Raw genomic sequence first — 23,018 nt, forward strand, 5'->3', positions numbered from 1 at the left:
TATAATTACCTTAAACACTTCGTGTCTAAAAAAAAAAAAGAATAAGATAAAAATTGTACAAACAGGGAAAGTAGTTCGCCAGAATCGAATCTAGAAGGCCGACTACAACTTCCGGTGAATTTTGATACGATCGAAACGGTATCCGTTTAATTGGAGGAGAGCTAATTTAGAAGAATACGCGAGGGAATTCAGTAATGAATCTGAACCACGACTATCGATAGATTCCTTGCCCGTGTATGGCCGACTTCTCAATGGGAGAAAGTTATCAAGAAGGCTTGCTTGGCCTTCCGCGTTATAAAGGTTCGACGGAATAGCGAATACTACGTTGGACAAATATCAAAATCTTTCTAGATGAATTTATTTACCTTTCCTTGTAAGAAGAAGAAAGTAAACTGGAATTCTAAATACTTCTTTCGGTCTGTATAAAAAGAAACTTTTGTATAAAATTTATATAATGCGATCTTTAAAAGATAATTTTGAAGCTTAAGATTATTTTAACGAATAGGACATCGAATGCATCGTTAGTTGCCCTCGGAAGTATCGACGATCATTCTTGACCGGATGACGCATGGATTTTTACCGTATTTACATTCACTTGATATTTCTCTGTCTCTTTTCTCATTCAGACAATGATGCGGCTAATTCAGCTGTGAATGCACGTACGCCGCGACGGATCCTCCTCGTTTCCTCTCGAATCCTTAAAGGCTCTGTGCAATACGAGTTTACTATGATAGTCATGAATCATTGAGCACCGTGCACTGATTTTTCTTACCGGGGAAATTCTCGTGTTTAACTTTTAAAAATAAAATTTAATAGTTATCGTTCTCAATATACAAAAATAGAACATCAAAGTGTTATTCTAACATAGAGGAAATATTAAAATTATTTAAATGAATAATTATTAAAAAAAAACTAATCAAAGATTAAATATTTCGTTCAACGAAATTGTTTTTTTATTTTTTTGATGACTTAAAATATTTCAATAGCATTATTCGAACGAATAAATAAATGAATGGAAAGAATTTAGCGCGGGTCTATCGTCATCGGTGCACTGTTTTCGCATTTCCATACGAATACCCCTGCAAATACGCGTATCGTTTGAATTATTAAAGACCTTTAGAGACACAGAGGGGAGGGATTGCAGGGGCGAAAACATTTTTCAACGCTGAGTAAACACGCCATTGTCTTTCTTCGCGATTTTCATATCGGCGCTGTCCCACCATGTCTCATAGGGAAACAAAAATAGAAAAGTGCAAAGAATGACTCGTACATTTTGATGCCTAAACGTTTTTGTTCCCCCTCTTATTCTTTTCTTCTTAATCGCCCAGCAAATATCAAATTTCAAAGTTTTTTTTTTTTCTCCTAAAATATAAAATCTTCGCTTTACCTATAATTAAGGCAGCAGGCTTATGCTTAGTTTAATAATATATTTAAAGGGGGGAAAAAGTGGAGAGAAAGTTTAAGGTAGCCAATCGTAAAAGGAATAAATAAGCGACTCGGACTGAGAAAAGGTGTAATCAATTCGAAAACGTTTAATTGTCGATTCACGCTGCACTTTTTCTGAAACGCTTCTTTTTTTTTTTTTTTATCAAAGATTACAGATCTCTTTCTTTCAAAACATCGGATAGAAACTCGTCCAGATTTTAGGTCTGGAATAGGCGAATAGCTAATACAATTACGTTGACCTCGACGCTAGCGCTGTAATGGCGGTACGTTTCCAAGGGACTTGCGTAGGAGAGCACGTTGCTGGATCACGTGTGTGGTTGAACGATGATGAGGATGATGACCGTTTCTTAGACCTTGGTCCAGGAATCGTTTCCGCGATACGAAAGCGAATGAGATGGAATTGAATCGCATTAAATAACGGTATCGAAGATTGCGATATCGAGACAATGCGAAAGAATTGATTCGGACTCGAGGACTCGATTGCATCTGAAAGGAATTAGCAGTTTCATTCGAATCATTCGTTCGACGGAATCTCATTGTCCGAGTTCTCTGAAGGAACTTCTCCAATCGTTGTTGGCGTATCTGTAATTTCTCAATTAGGTTCCATTAATTTTATTACTCTCGACCAAACAAACGAACGACTTTCAAAACTTTTACCAGATCCTCGTGTGAAGTTCGGCTTGAAGTTCGAAGCGAACAACTACGTTACGCAATTTCCACGAGACAAAGATTAATCGAGTAGAGAAAAACATATCGCAAAAAAAAAAAAACATCGATCGGTTATTTTCAATCAATCGCTAATCTTCTTTACATAATCACCACATAAATTCAATTTCTCCTCTCTTCGTTAATTTACGAAGATATTCAGAAAGAATCGCGCAACATCGATAAAAATGGACGAGATGCAATTTAGCGGGAAGAAAAGAAGGTTTAAATCGGATCCGTGGTGCTCGTGTCCGCGTTGGCAACTCCCACGTTTAGCCAGGCGTGTTCGGATAATTGTAATCTATTGCCTTGCCAGTGTTCTCGAAGCCAGCCTACGCGCATTGATAAACTATGCGAAACCTAACACACGGCTCGCGGATGCACTATCCACGATCCATCCTCCTCCAACCCTTTCCTTTTGCATCGAGAGCGCCTCTCACCTGTCCTCGTCCTCTTCCATCCTCTTCCCCTCTACACCCAAGCTTAACGAACGCCAGTATACGCCTTTGTACCGGTGGAAATGTGAGCACCGCGTTTCTTTCCGCTTACTTTGATTTTTCATTCGAAGAAACGATAAATCGAATGATACATATTGATTTGAAATTTTTTGAAATCTTTAGCCCTTCGATTGAACGAAATAACGTCCATTTTTGGGAATTAGTAGGACGTATTGTATATCATGGTAGTGTAACAAAGATGAGGAAAAGTTTCTTTACTCTCCTCCTCCGTACTTCGTATCCAACTACAAACACCATTATATTCACAGCTATTAAAACTATTGTTTTATACTTGAAAATTAAAAATCGAAATATATCTTTACGATCTCTTTGAATATTATTAAACTAAGCTTTCCAAAAATGTCATCAAGATCTTCGACGAACGAAAATTGTTAAAAATTTTATACCAAACCTCATTGCTGCGAAAAACTGTTGCCAGAACAAGAGGGGGCGCCCTGATCTACCGGAACTAGTTCTCGGTGTCACGTAACTAGACCAACGAGCCAACGCACACTCTCCTTCGATCTCGCCAGAATTCCACGTGGGACGTAATTTATGCGTGAGGTAACAGAGTGCATCGTGCACGTTATTAATCAACAACAGCCGCCACCCATCGAGCAATGCGCGTCCGCATCCTACGCGAAACGTTTTTACCCCTCCTATCGAATATCTCCTCACAAATGGTCCCACTATCGGTTTTCTAATTTAAATGAGCGTCGCCTCGTTCGTGCGCTTCCTATAACTCTGCAAACTCTCCTCGAACGAGCCACGTTGAATATGTATCGAGTGATTATGACGATCGAGCCAGGCAAACGGAACACCGCCTTCAAAAGATGCCGATCTTTTGTACACGGTTTGATCAATGTTATTGGCCATTTCCGTGGAAAAAATTTAATTCCCTTGCTTCTCGATCATCGATTCAAATGGATGCGATTTATTCGATGAAAGTGAAATTGGAAGAATATTATCACTTGTTGTTTTTTTGTACTTTGAAGGAAATTCGAAGGAATCGAACACGGCTGCTCGAAATCGGTTTTCATCGAGGAAAAAGATGCGTTCGCATGCCTTAAGGGGATATATATATCAAGAGAGAAGGAAGAGCAAGGATTTCTTCGTAGCTCCGATCAAATTGACGACGGCCATCGAGCGCCATCGTTGGCATTAACGTGCGGTCGCGGAACCCTTTGAGGATCCTACGTGATCCTCGATCGCGATGGAACGTGGCCCTCGTATCGTCGATCCGTATCGAGGGTAAGAAGAGGCACTCGTAGAGGCTTTAGCGCGGGACTCGATCTTAACGATCGAGGGGTTCGAGGAGAGGCAAACATGGAGGATGGCTTCATTCGGCGTATTTAGCGCCTGATTTCGCGCCATGTTTCTCTCGTGGAGGACAGAGAGATGATTGTCGGTTTAATTATGGGGGAAAAAGAAAAAAGAACGGGGATTCCATCACGGAATACACGCATTAACGAGAAATTCTTTTCTCATTTATTCCCCCAATCGGTCTTCGCCTCTCTTTTTTTCTCTCTCGCCTCGTTTGAGAAAATTCACGAGAATCTTTCACAGTTTGGGAAGAGGACGAAACGTAAAGAAGGTGGTTCCTCGAATCTTTTAACTTAAGGATGATTCTTAAATTTAAGACGTAACGAGAGGGATGGAGGAATTTCGTTCCTGATTCTTTGGCAATTTAAAACTGCCACGGTTTAATGCTCGAGTTTTTATCGCGGGATCGGTGCGCGTACTTCTTCTTCTTTTTCTTCGCGAGAGAAGATTCGAGTCTTAATATCGAGACACGGGTACTCGAGATATATGATATACGAACCGGTCACAGAAAACTGGTGTGAAATTGCTGCATTTTATATCGAAAAAAAAAAGTTCCATGCATAAACATTTTTAACATCGTATATTTTTGAGAGGAAACATCGACCAAGCGGTCCGATTAATTAATCGATTGACTTTTTCGATTTCACCTTACACATAACAAGGTAAATAAAACTCGAATACACACACGGATGTTTGAGCAAACATCTACGATCCTCTATAACGACGAACGGAATCGAAACGATCAGCGTTATTCGAGCTGGGCATCTCTGTACAAATCCAGGCGCAACGGCGGATAATAAGACGGGGTACTTTGGAGCGATCGAAGCTTGCGCTGGCTTGGTGCAAAGGTCGAGGAAGAGGAGGAGGAGGAGGAGGAGGAGGGAGGCGAGAGACGGCGAGCACCTGCGAGAGAGGGCAGATGATTTTCGCGATTAACGGTCGGCCGGGTTGGGGCATCGCATCCATCGGGCTACCTGAGACCGTCCCCGGCGATGACGTTAATGCACGACGTCCGCGACGTGGAGTCGTCGCCGGTGGCTGGATTATTCACCGAATCGAATGAAAAAGAGGGACTCGTCGGGGGCCCCCTCATCGAGGTAATGAGGGGACAACGTACACGAGGAGTATGCTTCTCTCCTTCCATCGAGGAAGAGGAGTTCGTTAAATGAAACGTGGCGTAATGCGAGGCATAAATTTCGACTTGGGAACTGGTGATAATGTTTAACATAGGTCGTTATTCTACCGATGTCTTCATTCGGGATACCCTTATTTTCGCTTCGGAATCGCTCCTTTTATTTTTCGTGATTAACGAACGTTTCTGGTTTATATACAAGTTTTATACGACTTTGTTATTAAATGTAACATGGAAAAATAAGCGATTACCTCGGAGATCGAAGTTACAATTAAATGGAATTCGATCTGTTGAGAATCAGATATTCTCGAAAGATATTAATAATTTATAAATTTAACTTTATGATAAATTATTAATTGAAGCTTAAATTCAATGCACCATTCCGCCTTTCAGGTATTTCAATTACGAGAATGATCAAAACGAGAGAATCATTCTAAAGATGATCGATTTAGAATTTAAATAAAATTCTAATCTATTTAATCAATAAATACTATACAGTAAATTGAATTTTTAATAATATTACATTTAATGATAAAAATCGATAATTAATAGGTATCGATGAACGAATCTTGAAATAATAACAAAAATTACTGCTTTTCAATGATATGATACGATATCGCGAAGTTCAAGAAAAGTTCGCACAAGATTTTAAGCTCTATAATTCAAACTTTCGAATATCAAACTTGGATATCCAACAACACAATTACTCATCCCGGTTAACCACTTCAATCAAAGCACACGTCCAATGTCCTTTCGCTGTTCGAAGACAAATTGAAAGACTCGTCCTTTTTTACCAATTTCATCGCATAAATCATCCTCTCCCTCCTTCTTCGATTCCCAGCTAAACAGAAATCAAGGAAAGGAAGCGTCACGCATCGAGCGTTTTTCATCCTCCTAATCCCGTCGAGACGCGCGGCGTTGCACACGAAAATGACGGCACTTACCAACGCCTCTTTCTCTTCCATAAAAACACGGGCCTCCACCGTATATCTGGCCAACTTAACTGTAAATCCCCTCGAATCTAAGAATACTTCCCCATGATAAAGCATATATATATGTGTATTCCTTTTCTTCCTTTTCCTCCTCGAAACGTCCATCGAACACGTTCTTAGATACGAGTTAATACGACCGACGTTCGGCCGAGGTTAACGGTCGTGCAAATAAACGATCGCGACCGATCGACGGGCGAACGAAAATCCAACGATCCGCCTTCCCACCGTCCGTGAAAAATCGGCAGGAATCGGAAAACTCTGGACACGATCGTCGACTTGGCCGAAGAAGCAAGGTGCCCCACCCCGACTATCTAACTGTGAATCGCTGGATACAGGCGGGGCGAGGATGATTCGCCGGAAGGGATAGAAAAATTCCGGAAGCTCGTAAAGCCGATTGAGTTTCTGCCAAAGCCGGCTGGAATTCCCCGCCTGGATTCCGTCTATTCATTGGCCGTCGGCGACGACGCACAGCGACTGAATTTTATCCCTTTCTCTGACCGGTCGCTTCGAGATCCAACGATGCTGCGGAATATCTTGTGAAATCTTTTTCTCGCCATGCCGCGCCCCTCTCTCTTTCTCTCGCTCTGGACACCGCCGATTCCACAGCGATCGCGAGAACGATTATGGCGACTCGCTGTTGCGATTCTCCACTTTGTGGAGAATTTATCGGTGGATGAGGCGATACAGGAGGATGGTGGTTGCAGGAGGCGCGTTTCGAAGATGAATCTCGGTTGACCATTCGATATTATATTATATTTCAGTTACAGGAGTTAAAATGTGCAACGTTGGAATTCGAATTTATTGCGAATTTACGGTTCTTTTCATTTTATCCGCTCTGAATTCCTAATATCCTTTTCTCCGCTGTATATCTCGCGATTGCTTAGATGTTGCGAGATATGAAATTCTTTTCTTACCGCGCCTCTTTCTCTTTCGATTCACGGCCGATTCCACGGCGGATCGCGAGAGGAATTATAGTGGAGAGGAATCTCGTGGCGATTCCTCTCTACGGAGAATTTATCGATCGGTGTGCAGAGGAATATTAGCGTCGTGTTTCGGGGATGAATAATTGGTGAGGATCGATGAGATGTATTATTCATTTTTTATCGAGCAATATTTTTATAACAATCATTGTCGTCTTTAGACGAATTTGGACTTTTTATTTCGAACGATTCGTGAAAGGTGTAAAGAAAAAGTGTATTTGTCATTTTTTCAGGCAAAGCTGAGAAAAGATGTAAATTAACGCCCTTTAACTGCTAAAATAAAAATAAAATATAATATAATTTAAAATTAGAATATACATACTTATTCTCATTTTATTTTTCTTATATGATAAAATAGTTTGTATGCTTTTATTTTTTATCCTATTTTTGTCCTAGTTTAGAGATAAAAGTTTAGTTTCATTTTGACTGCTACTCGAATCTCTTTTAAACTATATTTTTCTCAATTTTCTCTGATAAGCGGATAAACTTTTTACTTCGTCCAGTTCCTCAAGAAAAAGGCGCGTCGAATAAACTGTCGACGAATATAACGATGAAGTTTTATACGTTTACGTTTTATTATACTTTCTTACTCTCTATACTTTTTGTAATCTAAATAATTATATTGTCTTAATATTATAATTTGATTTTAGTAAAATACTTTTTTCTGTTTTTTTTTGTGTTTAAAGCCACTGTGCTAAAAGTACTCGCAGTTAAACAATGCTTCTTCTCTTCGCTCCTCCCAGAGAATAGAATCGAAACAAGAATGAAACAGGGAGAGGAAAGAAAGAAAGAAAGAAAGAAAGGAAGGAAGGAAAAAATGAAATCCGGACAAGCGTGGAACCTCCTCCTCATTACTCAACCATCAAAACTGTTAATTCCATCTTTCTCCCCTCCCTTTCTCCATTCACCACGCCCTCGAACTTCCTGAAACTCTGAATAAGGTCGAGAACTGGTCGGCGCAAAGCAAAATCCACGAGGAGGATATCTCGCGATTCCCAAGACGGGGGGCTCGCGCGATCCACTCCAACTCCCCGGGGAGCTCGCTCGTTTTTTCCTTTTTCTTTTTTTAATTTTTTTCCGCCAGACGACTCGATTAATCGCTGGTAATTGGCCCCCGATTGCGTGACGGGAAAGGCCCAAGAAAATCGCTGCCCCCCTTTCGCTCGCGGTTTTTCCGGTTCTGGAACGGGACGCGAAGGGGCGCCTCGTAAATTCGTCATACGAGGTGTCGCCGAGATCTTTTGCTTATCGAATCTTTTGCTGCGATCGAGACGCTAATTAAACGGAGAGACGCTAATCGAAGGGGTCTCTGCGTTCGAATCTCGTCTCGTTTCTTGAAAACGTGTTCTAATCTAACGGTCGATGCTCGACGATGCTTGCGAGTGAGTAAAAAAGGGGAGGGAAAAGGAAAAATTATTTGGATCGTTATCGATACACGATCTTTTTTACCGATTGTCGATTCTTTGGTACTTTTTGTAAATGATGGGATTAATTATCGGATAATCTTTGTTAATTATTCGTCAATGCTTTCACGGTTGTGCATTTATATAGAAGGTTTATTTTCTATATAGAAGAGTTTGGTTTTTCAATAAATTTCGAGTGGAAATGAACGAATCGAAGAGAGAAGTTTGGGATGCTATTTGATTTGCACGGTCGGTAAGTAAGTCGGTGACGATGAGAACGTTAAGTTGGATTTTCTATCTTATTTTCGGCTCGTTCAACTTTGATTAGCTTCGATCTCGATGCTGATGAGGAAGCGAGTGGTTTTCGATACGATGATTCCAGTGAATGAGATTGGAGGAACGCAGTTGGAGGAAATTCTAATTATTCGAGTAACGATCGATCGATAGAGAATCGTTTCATTGCGATCTATTTTTCGTTATATCGCAAGATAGAGAATTTCTATTTAATTGTAACGTTTTGAAATATATTGCTTGTTTTGTTAGAAACGCTCAAAAAATGTTTCAGGTAAAAGTTGAATGAGACACATAAAAATGGTAATATCTGAATAGACTCGAAAAATTAATTTACGAAATATCTAATAATAATTAATTTTTCATAAACGATTTATCCATCTATGCATTAAAAAATATATTTAAAAATTGACTGCAAATAATTACATCGTAACCATTCAACTTTTCCATGGAATAAAATAATAAATCCAGATAATAATACCACTCTAACACATAATTTTGTCTATCCAACTACTTATCTATCTCTTGATACCTCTTAACACTCTTATTCCCTCTCATTTATCCCCAACACGATCTCTTATGGTTAATGCTCGACCTCTCTCGAAGAAAAATAATCATTCTCGCCCATTTGCATTTGATTTTTGATCGAATCCCTTTACAATAGAATATCGGCCACGTCACCTCATCATAATCGGAAACGAAATGAATCGATGGATAAAACGTGACTCGGTCATATTGATGCGAGGCCCGTTATACCTTCCCTCGATATCGGTTGATCTCTCAGGCAGAATATGCAAATTATGGAAACCCCCCCTTTAAGGATAAATTATTTCCCGAAACTTATCTCGAACTCGGGACAAACTCTGACCCCACAATCGAACTTGCTGCCATTGAAATTGTATCTCGCCGATCTTGTTTCACGCTTATCGAGTCGAATATTTTTCCAATAATCGATGGAATCAGGATGAATGGAAAAAAAAAGTTTTTTACTTATCAATTTCTACGACAAAGAAATCTAAAATTAATCGCGAATCGAGGAGATTTATGAAAGAATAAAGTCTTCTTCGAGACTTTATCGTTACTTTTTTTTTTTAGCGAAACGATGTCAATTAATCAGGCAGCGATCAAGATGGTTCGCGATCCAATCAAGATCAATAGCTCGAAAAACAGGATTGTTTGCGCCGTGTAATCAAGGAGATTATGCAAATTCAGCCGTGATTTTCGCCGCGTATCAAAATTAATTATTATACGGCAACCGGTATCCTCTGCCGAGGCAGAGGCAGCCTCTTCTTATCTTTCATAAGATTTTATGATTGTTGCCACTACGCTCCTCGATCTCCTTCTTTTTCAAACTCGTAATATTCTCGCTCTGAATCGAGCTGTCCGTATCCGTTTTAAAAAACCCCGTTAAAACGTGATCGCATTCTGATTACTTTTTGCCAACCGATCGATATCTCGTCCAACGATTATTCAATTCAATATTGTTTTATTTGAATATATTTCAAGATATTCCCTATTTTAAAGACGAATCCACACGAATTTAATAATATTCTTGGCTTTCCCTATTCCAACTCGTTCGAATCGTTTGAAGAAATAAACGAAGCAACACTCTTCCTTCCTCGAACCCATTAATTTTTACTCTACTCTGAAAAAGGAGGGAGAAAAAGTTTCGCACGTGTTCACGCGAAAATCGTATTTATAATCCCCCTTCTTAAATCGACGCCGCAGCGCAAAAATTTGATAGGACCCCAGAAAAAAAAGCACAACTCAGCGTTGTCACGCGGCCGTAATCGATCGAACTTCCCCCTCCCTCGTTTGTACGATTTATTATACCACTCGAAATTCGAAGAAGAAACACCTACGTATATTTCTAACGTATTATCCACATCGGTGGAAAGATTAAAAAAGGAAGGGGAGGGGGCCAGAAATGGCGAAAAAATATAACCGCCCGTCCAATTAACGGGGGAAAGAAGGATTTCGTGTCGCGCGACACGCACGCCTCTTTTTCCTCTTTTTTTTTCCACTCCGCTTTCTCTCGTCCCCTCTCCCTCTCTCGAGAAAAGGATGGTTCCTTCGATGAGTTATCGATGGAGATCGCGGGCGTCCTACGCGAGATCGGAAGCGATTCGATATCGCGTGCGTGCGTGCGTGCATAATATTCGAATGTGGCATCTCTCGCCAGGAAGCCGGGCTACCTGTGGAAGGGGGAAGGAGAAGATCGACCTTGTTCCATCGCCGGTCTGGAGAGGAGGAGGAGGAGGACGATCGACGATCGGTTGTCGAACGACGAGGCCCGACCCATTACGATTAACGAGAAAATCGGGAGGGAAGGCGGTTGGAGAAGATTTATCGAGGAGGGTGTGTAAAGAAAGGAGTCGATCGCGTGGGTGGAAGGAAGCTCCTGATATTTTTCTTTTCCTTTTTTCGATTTTTTGCGAGCGATTTCTTTTCGTTCGTTTGTTTTCATCGATGTTACGTCGAGGAAATTTATTGCACGCATTAGGCGTAAAATCGATGGCCTGTTAATGGTCCGTAATGATTAATAACGATCGGTAATGATCGGTAATAACCGGTAGTAGCCGATATTGGTCGCTAATAATGATCGCCAGTAATTAATATTAATATTCTGTTACGTTTAGTAACAGGCAGCAGTTGTCAAAATTGATCAGTCGTCGATTACACAAATTTGATATTAATTTCTCTGAATTACAAAAGACGGATTAAATATATACACTCGATCTAATAAAATTCACGCGCTCTTTCGTCCATTTCGTGAGCAAAATCGAGGAAATGGAAATACAGAACAATACCATACTCTACTTTTAATTCCTAACATTCGCGCGTGAAAACGTGGCCACGGTTTGAACACGGTCCTTAATCGCGACTCCCACACACACGCACACGCGCGCAAACATGGAAACGTTCCGGTTCGACAGAGAGAGAGAGAGAGAGAGAAAAGAAAAAAAAAGAAAGCACGAGGGTATGAAAAGACGATTGCATAACGCCTATCCGTATTTCTCATGGATATAAGGCATAAAGATAATGTTCGGTTGCTTTCGCCCGGTTCCACACTCGCGGTTCGACGCGAGGAGAGGAGAGGAGAGGAGAGGAGAGCGCTCCCTGCTCGAACGGTTACACATATGCGAGGAGATCCGTGCCACACCCAGGTCACAACACACCGTCTCTCGCCCGTTTTTCACCGTCGTCGATCGCTGATATCGCTATCTTTCCTCGCACACCGCCATTTCCTCGCCGGAGGACAGATCGATCTTTTCGATCCCCTTATTACATCGATATTACCGTTTTAACGAGGAACGCTTCTCATTGGAAGTGTTAACCCTTTTTTAACGGGAGATCGATCTTCGAGTACCATTTACGAAGAGAAATATTTTTCTAATTAATTAACCGAGGAATGGCTCTCCATTGGATCGTGTTTTGAAGAATTTGGACGTTAAACGTCTCGAGAAGGAATTTTTCTAAAAGAATATCGGTGAATCTTTGAAGGTTAAGAGAAAGAGAGAGATTCAAATGATCGATAAGAAAAATATCTGTCGGCTCGTCGAGAGCCGCGAACAATCCGAAAATGATGATCGATGATCGTTGAACGGAGGATCATCGGCGAACGATAATGAAGATATACGTCCACCCACAGAATTAATTTCACTTCCCGACGCGCCATTTATATAAGTTCGAATTGTTTCTCGCTTCCTCGCCTGGAGAACCACTAACAACGACCTTCGTTCCTTCATCTTCGAACACTTACTAGATGACTTCTAATTTAACTTAAATCCTGCTGATCAACCTCTCCCTTTGTACATCCTTCCTTCCACTCTCAAATTCTTCGTATCTTCTTGTTTAAAAACCCCCCAAAAAAGGAAAGAAAAAAACCATTCATCCATCTCCTGTTTTCACATCCGTCTCACCAGACCACAAGCCAGATACTCAAGACACAAATATATATAACTGGTCATAGCTGGTCATCGATCAATCCTGCCTTCAATCATTTGTTCCTTTCACACTTGACGAAAGATAGGAACGAATAACGAGCAGAGTCGACGAGCACAGAGAGAAGGATTTGGAATAGGCGCGCTCATACGGTCTCATAGTGTCGGTTTCACGGCTGATTTACCGCCTCGACTTCTTGGTAATTGTTCGGGGCGTGGCGGCCGAGTATGTTGTTACCGGCATCGCGCCGATCTCCCACGCGCGAAACGACTTATCGATAATACAAGAAGAGCTGTGGATTCGATAAGTGTGGGGATCCCGCGGGTTCGCTTGATTTCAATGAAGCCGACAGTCACGCTCGGTCAAATACGAAATACTCGGATAAAAATATTTTACCCCGCAATATATATTTTATATTGCAAAGATAGGGGGACGAGAATCGTTGAAAAGGATTTTAATTGAATTTGGAGCAAGACTCGTATCTTTCGTATCAAACGAAAATAGAATTAAAATGCTCGAAAAGGCACCCAAAAGTATCTTCGTGACTTTATCGATAAATTTGAGTAAGAATAGTATAAGGATGAGGTAAGAATGTGGAAATCGTACGGGAATTTAATCCAAAGTAACAAGTGTTTGAAGTGATTATCTTGTATGGGAACCTGTACGTAATAATAATCATTGCGAAAGGATATAACTCGATCATCCGTGAAATATAACTGGTCTAAGAAAAGTATCCCATCTCGTGAGTGATTTTATTCGTAATTATTAACGACCAAAGAGATTTTAATCAGGTATAATTAATTAAATTGATCATCCGTGAAATATAGTTGGATCCCAAAAATGATCTCACGAATACAGTCAATAAATTGTGGTCGACGAGTCTGAAAATATTTTTGATACGTGCGTCCCAACAGCATCTAATCTCGCAATTATTAACAATTATCAAAGGGATTTTAATTTTACATGGTGAATTAATAAGAATAATACGAAATATTATTTCTATCGTACAACATCCGCGCAATACGTTTGATCCTCAAAAGTATCCGATGATTATTTTACAGATATATATTTAACGAAGGAAGTTCCTGTGAGAAAATGTGGAACAAGATACGCGAAATATTCTTTTCATTGATTCGGTGTGAAACGCGTGATGGGAAAGTTGGAGATTTGCGTGAACCGACTCGCGTGGAATTTCAACGAATTCTGGAATGAGTCCACCGTGGGAGGTAGTGAATGAGCGACCTTTCGTCTTGTCACTGGTGTCTCGAGAGAGAGAAAGATTTGTGGCTTTTGCGGGAGATCGATGGAAACCAGGATGAAATTCGTACGTGCTGCTCGGCGAGATTTCTCAATTTCTTACCTGAGCGAAAGAAATCAGTTAATTCCTCGAGTTAATTCGAACGATCCTTTCCCTCTTAATTTCCCTTTAAAAAAAAGTGAACGAAATATCTAAAGTTCAATGTAAGACGATCAAAGTTCAAGTACGGAGAGACCGTACGTAGAATATAACCGTGTCAGAAGTACACGCTCCTCGCCATTCACCAGTTTAAGCTGCTCCATCTTTGAAGACTATAAGAATATAACGAATATGTTACGCAATACAATCCGGGCGTGAGAATGTCAGTGAATTTCCTACATCCACATCTGGATCTATTAACTTATAATATAACCTAACTTAATTATCACGAAGAGAGAAAAAGAAAAAGTCCAAACGAGCTTAACCAACTGTGGAAAAAAAAAGAAAGAAGTAACGAACAACGCCAATCAAAGCCAAGAGAAAACTCGCGATATCTCTCTCCACCCTTGTGTTCCCACAATGCCGAATGATCCACGGACGCGGATCGCGATCGCGGCGTTATCGCGGCGGAACTTTCTCGGGAATCGCGGCTGATCGTAAATAGTTCTTTTGCAAGCGGTGGATAAACTTTACCACGGCTCTAGCATTTCGACGCGTGGTTTCACACATTCGACCGCGAAAGAAAACGCGATTGCGTGTTCCTCGCTGTTCCATACACGCTGCCACACGTTTCCAATACTCGCCTCTCTCCTTTTTCCCTTTTTTTTTCGAGACGATTCTCCAGGCTAAATCTCGCTGATAATCTCGCTGCCTAATCGACCGGTTCGAGAGGGGGAGGAGGAGGAAAGAGGGAGAGATTCAGCAAGGATCATTCAACGTTATATATATATATATCCCCCTCGGCAAGGATGCTCCTCCTCGTCCTCTCGTAATGAAGAGGGATGGGCGTGTTTTTCTCACCGGGATTTATGATCGGCCAGCGAAATTTATAAGTCCCTCGTCCTTTGGCTCCGTTTCGCGATTTATCGTTTCGAGGATGGAACAACATCCTCGGTTAACGGTGTTCCCCGCGGGGGTAATATACCATTTTCGTCTTTAAAAAGTGGAAGATCATTTGGAAAAGGACGAAACGCTTGGTGATTTCGATCAACATTTAAATTATTGGAGTAGATGGAGGGAAATGAGAACCCGTTGTAAAGCAACGCTCTCTTCACTTTCACGCAACAACTCTCCGTTACCAACCTTGCTCCATCTTTATAACTCTCCGACACCTACGCCTCCTATTCAACCTTGCGCCGAGAACAAATGCACCCTAACAATCGGAACGATCTCCATCCTAATCGTCATCATCCCGATCGTTGAGTCCGAGGAGGAAGGCGGTCGTTTTTCCTGCCTTCCAGACGCTCGTTTCGCAAGTGGAGCAACCGTGGATGCAAATCCACGATACCTGAGAACCCGGAGAGACCGTTTCTTCCTCCTCTCTCTCTCTCTGTCTGTCTCCGCTCGTTCTTCTCCTCTGCTGTGAAACGGGAGAGAAGCTGGGTGTGGTCGAGGATGCAAGAGAGCGCATTGCGCGCTTCGTAACCTCTATACGAGGCCCGAAGGCGTGCTGCGCCACACTTAGAAGGCTCCCTTCTTCTCTAGGGATAACGGTCCGCGTCTTTTCTCCACCGACAGGCCACCGACACGGGCCATCTGGGGTCTCGATTGACCGCGGGCGGCCGAAGCTGTCTCCCAACCGCTCGATCCGATGCGTTCCAAGCTGATTGTTCCGGCTTAATGCCGTCCACGCCGCTCGGCTTGCAGTTGGGACAGAGAGAGGTCGAAGGTGAGAAAGAGAGAGTCTCGAGGAAATGTTGGATTCGATTACAGATGGAACGATCTTTTTTACGTGTACTTGGAGAAAATACTTTCCACTCGATTTCGACGATTTTCATTGAGGAAATAAAGTGGGAATTTTAATTGCAATTGTCTTCGTTGAACGAGATTTTGTAACAGAGAGTTAATAACATTCGAAAAATTGAAAACTATTAATTTGGTTATCGAATCGATGGAACGGGATGAAAATTCAGATTGGGTTTCGTCGAAATTGCGCAACGAAATCTTAGAGATCTCAATTAGAAAGAGAAGGAAAACCGAAAAATTCCGATATCCTCGATATATATTATCTCGAGACATTTGACGAGAAAGTACGAATCTATGTCGGCTCTAGCTTTCCGATCTTTTCCCAATGATTGACCTCTCCTCGATTTAATCGCACGATACAAGCAACTTTGATCGCAGCCTCTGGGAAGAGAAATCCTTAAGAAGAAGCATTCTCGCCTCTCAAATTTCCCTTCGTATACTCTCCAAATCCTCTTATTAATCCACTACTCTTTATCCACTACTCCCTTAATAACCTCCTCACTCTTGACTGGACTATTAATTTTCCAAGTGAGAAGAGTCCGTTCGAATTCGACACGAGAATTTTGACGAGCAATTAGAACAATTAAATTCGCATCCCGTTTCATAAAAGAAATGGAAGAGAGGTAAATTCCCAATTATCCCACACACGTGGATTCTATTTTCCCTGATTCTAGAAAACGTTAGTTATACGAGAGAGGTGAACCGGAGGCCGAAATTAATCGGTCCACACCGGAGCTATTAATTTATTACACACGGTTTCCAAAGCTGGTCGTCCAGTCCCTTCGTAATTGCATCGCCACTGCCGAGATTCGAGATAATGCCGGCTAAGGTTTTATAAATAGCCAGGGATATTATTTTAAGTCGTTCGCGTATAATGCCAACCACACCGTGCCACGTGCACAACGCACAACGGCCACGTTACAAAATAGTAGCAATTACGCCTTACATGGCGCGATCGTATTTTCCCTCGTAAATCCTTGGCTCTCCGGTTGGGTACCATCTAATGGCCGCGGTTCAACCGTGCTACGTGGAGAAGGGGAGACACTCGGCTCGAATCGATACCAGCAGGGAACGAGATTTAACGCGGAAACCTGTTGATCGTGAATTTTCGTCCTTGCGAACAAAGATCCTTTTCTTTTCTTTCTTTCTTTTTTTCGTGTATCGTGAAACGTGTGAAATAATATCGTGAAATTTTAACGGAATTACGCGTTCGAATAACCTTATTAATTTTGCGTTACAAAGTTGCGCGACGACCGATACGATGTTCGAAATTATGGATTCCGTTGACGGGCGAAAAGTATACGTACAGGGGCCGGTGAGTGATTCATAATCCCGCGATGAAAGTTTCGAGGAGAGACCTCGCATTGAGACGGGACCTGTCCACGCCGTCGACAACAAATCACCACCGAACCGAATTCTTTTCGTTCCTTTCACGACGAGCCTTCTCCACCTCTGATTTCCATCTTTTTTCCTGTTTCGATACACGATTCGACGAATGAATAAAGTTTTACTTTTTAATTCCTGCAATTTTCATAGAATTCTTGAGCTTTGAGCTTATACTCAGGAGAAAACAATTATTGTAATTTGTTATTAAAAATGTATGTAATGTAAAAGAAATTGACACTGCGTTTAATTAAGAATAAAAGAAGGAAATAATAATCGATATATAAAAAATATTTGTGAACCTTTAAGAAAGAATTATAGCAGGCAATTAAACGTACGATAAACTGACCTTGAGAATTGGAAATGGTATTTGAAAGAAACAGTTGTCTATTCTATAAATTATTCGACAGATATGAGATATGAGCCTAAACAATGATAATTTAACAAAATAACGATAAAAATGAGGTTAAAAAAAGATTAGGAATATTATTATTGCTTATTTCTCCAAAGTATAATAAATAAACGATAATAGATATGTATATATCATAATATAAAATAGATTAGAATCAATTAAACAAAATTGATTTTAATATTACATACGACTCGTCGAGCGCGAAGTGTTAAAATATCTAAAAAATTTCTTATTCGCTTTCTTTCCCCCGAAATTTGAATCATCGCGACGAATTATTCGGAAAATTCCATCGTGAAAAGATCGGATCGAGAAACTCTTCTCGGCTCCCTAACGCGGCCTGAGAAGAGGCGTGGAACATGTGGTCGCAAAACGTCGCGATGGAAGAGAAGCGGCTAAGACCTTCTCCCCTCGAGAGGGAACGAGAGAACGATGACGAATGGAAAATAAGAGAGGCGCAGCCTAATCCAATTAGATCGGAATCCAGGGTTTAATCAACACACCGAGAGATGTTCTCGAAACCGAATGGGTTCGGCTTTGCCCGCCATAATTGGCTGCCCCCGCGCGATCCTATCGAGAAATCAAACACGAGAGACTTTTTTTTATTTCACGGGCGGTGACTCTGTTGCGAGCTGTACCGTTACCATCCATCTTCCTCGATCGAAAAAGCCTGCTCCGATTGATCCACTTCCGATCCACCACGCCGCGCCCCTTGTATCGATCCCCGGATCTCTCTCCCCACTCTCTTCTTGTTACAGAATGGGTTGTGCAATCGATCGAACGAGGATTTTGACTTCATCTTTCGTCAACTGTCGCCGAGGAACTTGGCCGATGCTATCTTGGTCGAAGACAGTTACGTTGATTGGTTGTTTGAGGAGGGAATTTGTTCGAGTCGAATTTTCTCGAGAGATGATTAATATGGTAAATAACTCGGAGGCGATGATTTCGAACAGTACGAAAATGATGTTCTTGTGATATTTTTATACGGGGAGATGTATCGATTAAAAAAAAAAAAGAAGCAAGCGAATTATTCGGTTCACGTTTTATATTCGACGAACGTGAAAGTTTATCAATTTGCGTCGTTTCTCGATTAACGATTCCAACAACTGGACTAATATCTCTCCCGAAGCACGAGTTATTATCGTGCCTTTAATTTCCTTTCGAACGTATCTCGCGTTTGATATTCGATAACGATCGAGTCAACTCGATCATCAACTTGGCCGAACCGCCGGCCAACCGATTTGAATTAATTATCCGTCAAAACGAAACACGATACGCGCACGGTGTGCGCGGAATATAAGTTCATATCGCGGTGGTTTGCAATTTAAAGTAGCCGCGGGTTGTCGGCGTGTGTGCGCATGCGTGTTGTACGTATGCGCGCGCAACACAGCGGACCCTAGAGGCCGCGTGTAATTGGCTCAAGCGTCGAACGCTTGGCCCTCGATTACGAAGCCAGATCGGGGGCAAAAGGTGGTTAAAGCTGATTTACTCGTTCCACGGCTAGCATTCTGACACGCTCTTCTTTGCATCATAATCGCACGCCGACGAAACGGGGACGGCCTAACATTGTTCCATCAACGAGCCCGCCAATCTTCTAAATTGAAACTCAGCTACTTCGATCAAAACTTGAAAAGTTTTAGGTTAATTCTTTTTCTTTTCCTTTCCCTTTGTAAATTTCGTTTCGTTTTTATCATCGAGGAGAACGTTTCGATCGAATATTTCAGTTTATTTTATTTTGAGCTTAGCTCTGCTGTTAAAAGGCGTGGTGCAACAGACTGTTAGGTTTATTTTCATTGGATTCGAATATTTCCCAACAGAGCGGAAGTCTCGCGTGCCGGATCGTTTCTCAAGCGAATTTAGCAATATATCTCGGCCCTCCCTGCGTAGTGGACGGGCGGAGAAATTAACAGTGCGATAGAAAGGCGCGATTAAAAGGCGACGCTTAAACTTTCGCGGATATATAATTCGACCCGTGTCAAGTAGGTTAACATTTATCTATGTTCAATTAACCGTTTACCAGAATACGTTGCTCGTGGCTGAAGGTATTCGAGAAATTCGATTCGCTGGCATGGAAATCAACAGAGTGTGGCTTTCGAGTAGTAACGTTCAACGATCGTTTATTCGAACTCGTTGAAAATACAAATATCTCGACAAGAAAAAAAAAAGGAGATAATATTTCAATCTTTCCGATCGTTTCGTGGACGCTCGTTTCGCCATTTTGATGATATCTCTCGAAGCGAGAATGATAAAAAATGAAAAAAAATGAAAGAGACGTTTTGCACGAAAGGAATCACCTTCGATAAAATGGACTTTTGTCATAGCAACGACACGTATTACAGATAAAAAAGATCTTCGAAAGATTCGATTTTCGTTTATTGGAACGACCGGTTTCAGTTCGGTTCACTTCACAGTTCGAGATTGGCTTCACGTTTCTAATTTATTCAGAATGTTATTTTCGATTTTTTTTCCCCTAATCATGGATCAATAAATTACATTACGCGTAAATTTAACTCGATGAATTTGAATTAATTTTTCGGAATATTATACCGCGTTTCGAAACGAATAGTTTTTAGAATTTCAAGTTTTTGTCGTTCGATTTGTTATCTAGCGTACAATGAAAGTTAAATAACGAAGATGATTTCTACGCAAGCGTGTTGATTACACGTTGAACTTGGCGGAATGAGAATGACGCCTGATATCGGTTGCAACGATGCACTGGACGTGCATCTTCGGGTCAACGCGATGTTAATGACTTATGTAAGTTACGTTGGTCTCGAGGGAAGAACAGGTTTGACGTATGGACTTCGAGATGGATGCAAGCGGAAAATTGCTCGATTCTGCGGAACGAACGTGATTCCACAGTCTTTCCACAATTTATCTTCAAAACGCTGAAGAAAAAGGGAGAGAGAGAGAGTGGATAACATTATAACGAATTTATAAAAAGTGACGATGATCGAGCAACTTTCAAAAAAAAAAAAAAAAAAGAAAGAAAGAAAATTAATAACGAAATTTAAAAAAATTGCGAATGATCTGACCTTGGAGAGGAAGAAGCTTTACACCCGATTTCAAAATGGCGACTTACCTGCAACAAGGAAAGAAAAATAACAAATTAAACGTTTGAATAATGCTTTTTTTTCGAACGAGAGTTAACCCAGGGAACGTGACATTATATATCGTGCACAGGAAGCTGTGTGAAATGATGGAGAAACTTCAACTGTCCTTGGCATTTAGCCTAGGCATTGTGCCATCGGCAAACTTCGTTCTCCGCCATTGGTTTAGTCAATTGTGTCTTTCTAACGATTATTCATTCCCTTTGCCCGTTATTATCCCGAGCAAAATTACTTTATCTTTCATTGATGCAAGTTCATACCTTGTACAGTAATCAGCGATCTATTAAACGCAATAAATGCAATTTAATTCTCGCTCCTTCTCCAAAAGAGGATAATTATTCGATCATTCTAATGGTAATTGGTTAAATTTTTTAAAAATAATCAAATTAATCTATTTAATCATCGATCCAATTGATGAAATTGAATTTCAACGATAACACGAATCTGAATAATAACGTCGTGGCATTGATATTAATAAAATATTTTGAATTTACCCCGATAAATATCACAACACGATAAATTTTTAATCATTCTACGTTTAACAGTAAACCAATAATTATAGATAAATATCGATGAACGAATCTAAGTGAATGAAAGTAACAATACCTCTTAATCCACCAATGATGAATAATAAAATAAAGCCTACTGATCGTAAAGCAGGAAAACAGTTTAAATTCTGATCCATTATTGATCAAATTACCATACAACATATATTACAATACATAATAATTTTATCTCATTCAATTCACATCTACTATAATCTACATCCTTGCGACACCGCATCGCAGAAAGTATCATTTCAAAATTCTTTTCCTCCAATATAATCCAGTTGTCGTTAACTCTTCCTCCACCTAGCATCTCTGTGGCTATTGTCGCCACGGACGGAGAAGACGAGTGGATAACGAAGAGTATATTTCGCGGATCGTATGCCGCTAATCGGCGATTAGAAACGCGGTGGCGGAAAGAATGTGGCCGCGAGCGAGGGGGGAGCGGAAGGGGAAAGATGGACAGGCCGATAAAGATGTTTATTGGTTGGTGGCTGGTCGCGACCGATCGATGCAACACGCGTGCCACATAAATTCGTGGGACTGGCCGCGCAGCAAATGAGCGGAATCCGCTCCTTCTCCTCCTCCTCCTCCTCGATGCTCGCTCGCTCGCTCGCTCACGGGTCCCCCACGGTTAACGGGGTTGACTTTACTCTTAACAGGCGGCACGGAACCAGAGCTCGAACGCTTGATCCAGCGTGGAATATGTGGCGGTTGTGAAGGATTTAAAGGGACAAGTGAAACGGGAATTGCGCGCCGTCGTCTTTCCAATGTTTTCCAACGACTAATTGACGATGATTGGTTGGAGGGAGAGGGAGAGGGAAGATCGGTCGGCTCGATACTACTTGCCTCGTCGCCGGAAAGTTTCTCGGCGACTAATTGATTGGGTTTGCGGGATGATCGGTAGATTATTCGAATGCCTTTTTTGTTTTTTTTTTTTTGGAAAGAGGATTGGATTTTTTCCTACCATCTTTAATCAGGATCGCGTTTCGAAGATTTATTGCCAATCATGGATGCGGAACGTATCCGCAAAAATTGGAACTAGTTCGCAACCTGGTTCCACCGTGAGCACAAAGGAGAAACGTCTTACGGTACGGTGGATACACTTTATATAAAGTATACTTGTCCTCGATAAGTGTAATTTTCGTACCCGTTTTATTTTCATAGGGGATAGCAGTGCACGGGGAGGGCGGCACATTTCAACGGCTTTCTAATCTCTTTTCATACGAAGATAAGAAGTATAATTTCGAATTTTAATCGAATGATATCTTTTCTTTTTTCCCTTCTTTTTTAATCCAAATTTACAATTTCCCCTAAATCGTCTCCTTCCACGCGTTTCTCACGCGGCTCGCCGTGAAACTCAAGCGCAAGAAGAGAATTACGCGGGCGACAAAGAAAATAATTCCAAATTGCGCATCCGAGTCGAAGAGATCTTTTTGCGTGGCCCAGAGAAAGAGAGAGACAGAGAGGTTCGTTAGAAGAATCGAGAAAGAGAGAGAGAGAGAGCAAGGAACGAGGATTCAAAACGGCTTCTGGATGATCCACCGGCTCCTAATGAGGCCCGGTTCCGCGATCCTGGTCAACGAGATCATCGGCCGATTTCACCGAACCGCACGATCCCGTTTATTCCTATCATTTACCATTAAACTCTATTC

General features: G+C 41.3%; 1 protein-coding gene across 3 annotated transcripts in view; it reads right to left on the minus strand.

Moving 5' to 3' along the window:
- The window catches only part of LOC107998104 (neurogenic locus Notch protein), a 196,827-nt gene that overhangs the window by 11,726 nt on the left and 162,083 nt on the right, over nt 1–23,018 (minus strand). The window lies entirely within an intron of this gene.

The sequence above is a fragment of the Apis cerana genome, linkage group LG3 (genome assembly GCF_029169275.1).
Source record: "Apis cerana isolate GH-2021 linkage group LG3, AcerK_1.0, whole genome shotgun sequence".
In the NCBI taxonomy this organism is placed as follows: domain Eukaryota; kingdom Metazoa; phylum Arthropoda; class Insecta; order Hymenoptera; family Apidae; genus Apis; species Apis cerana.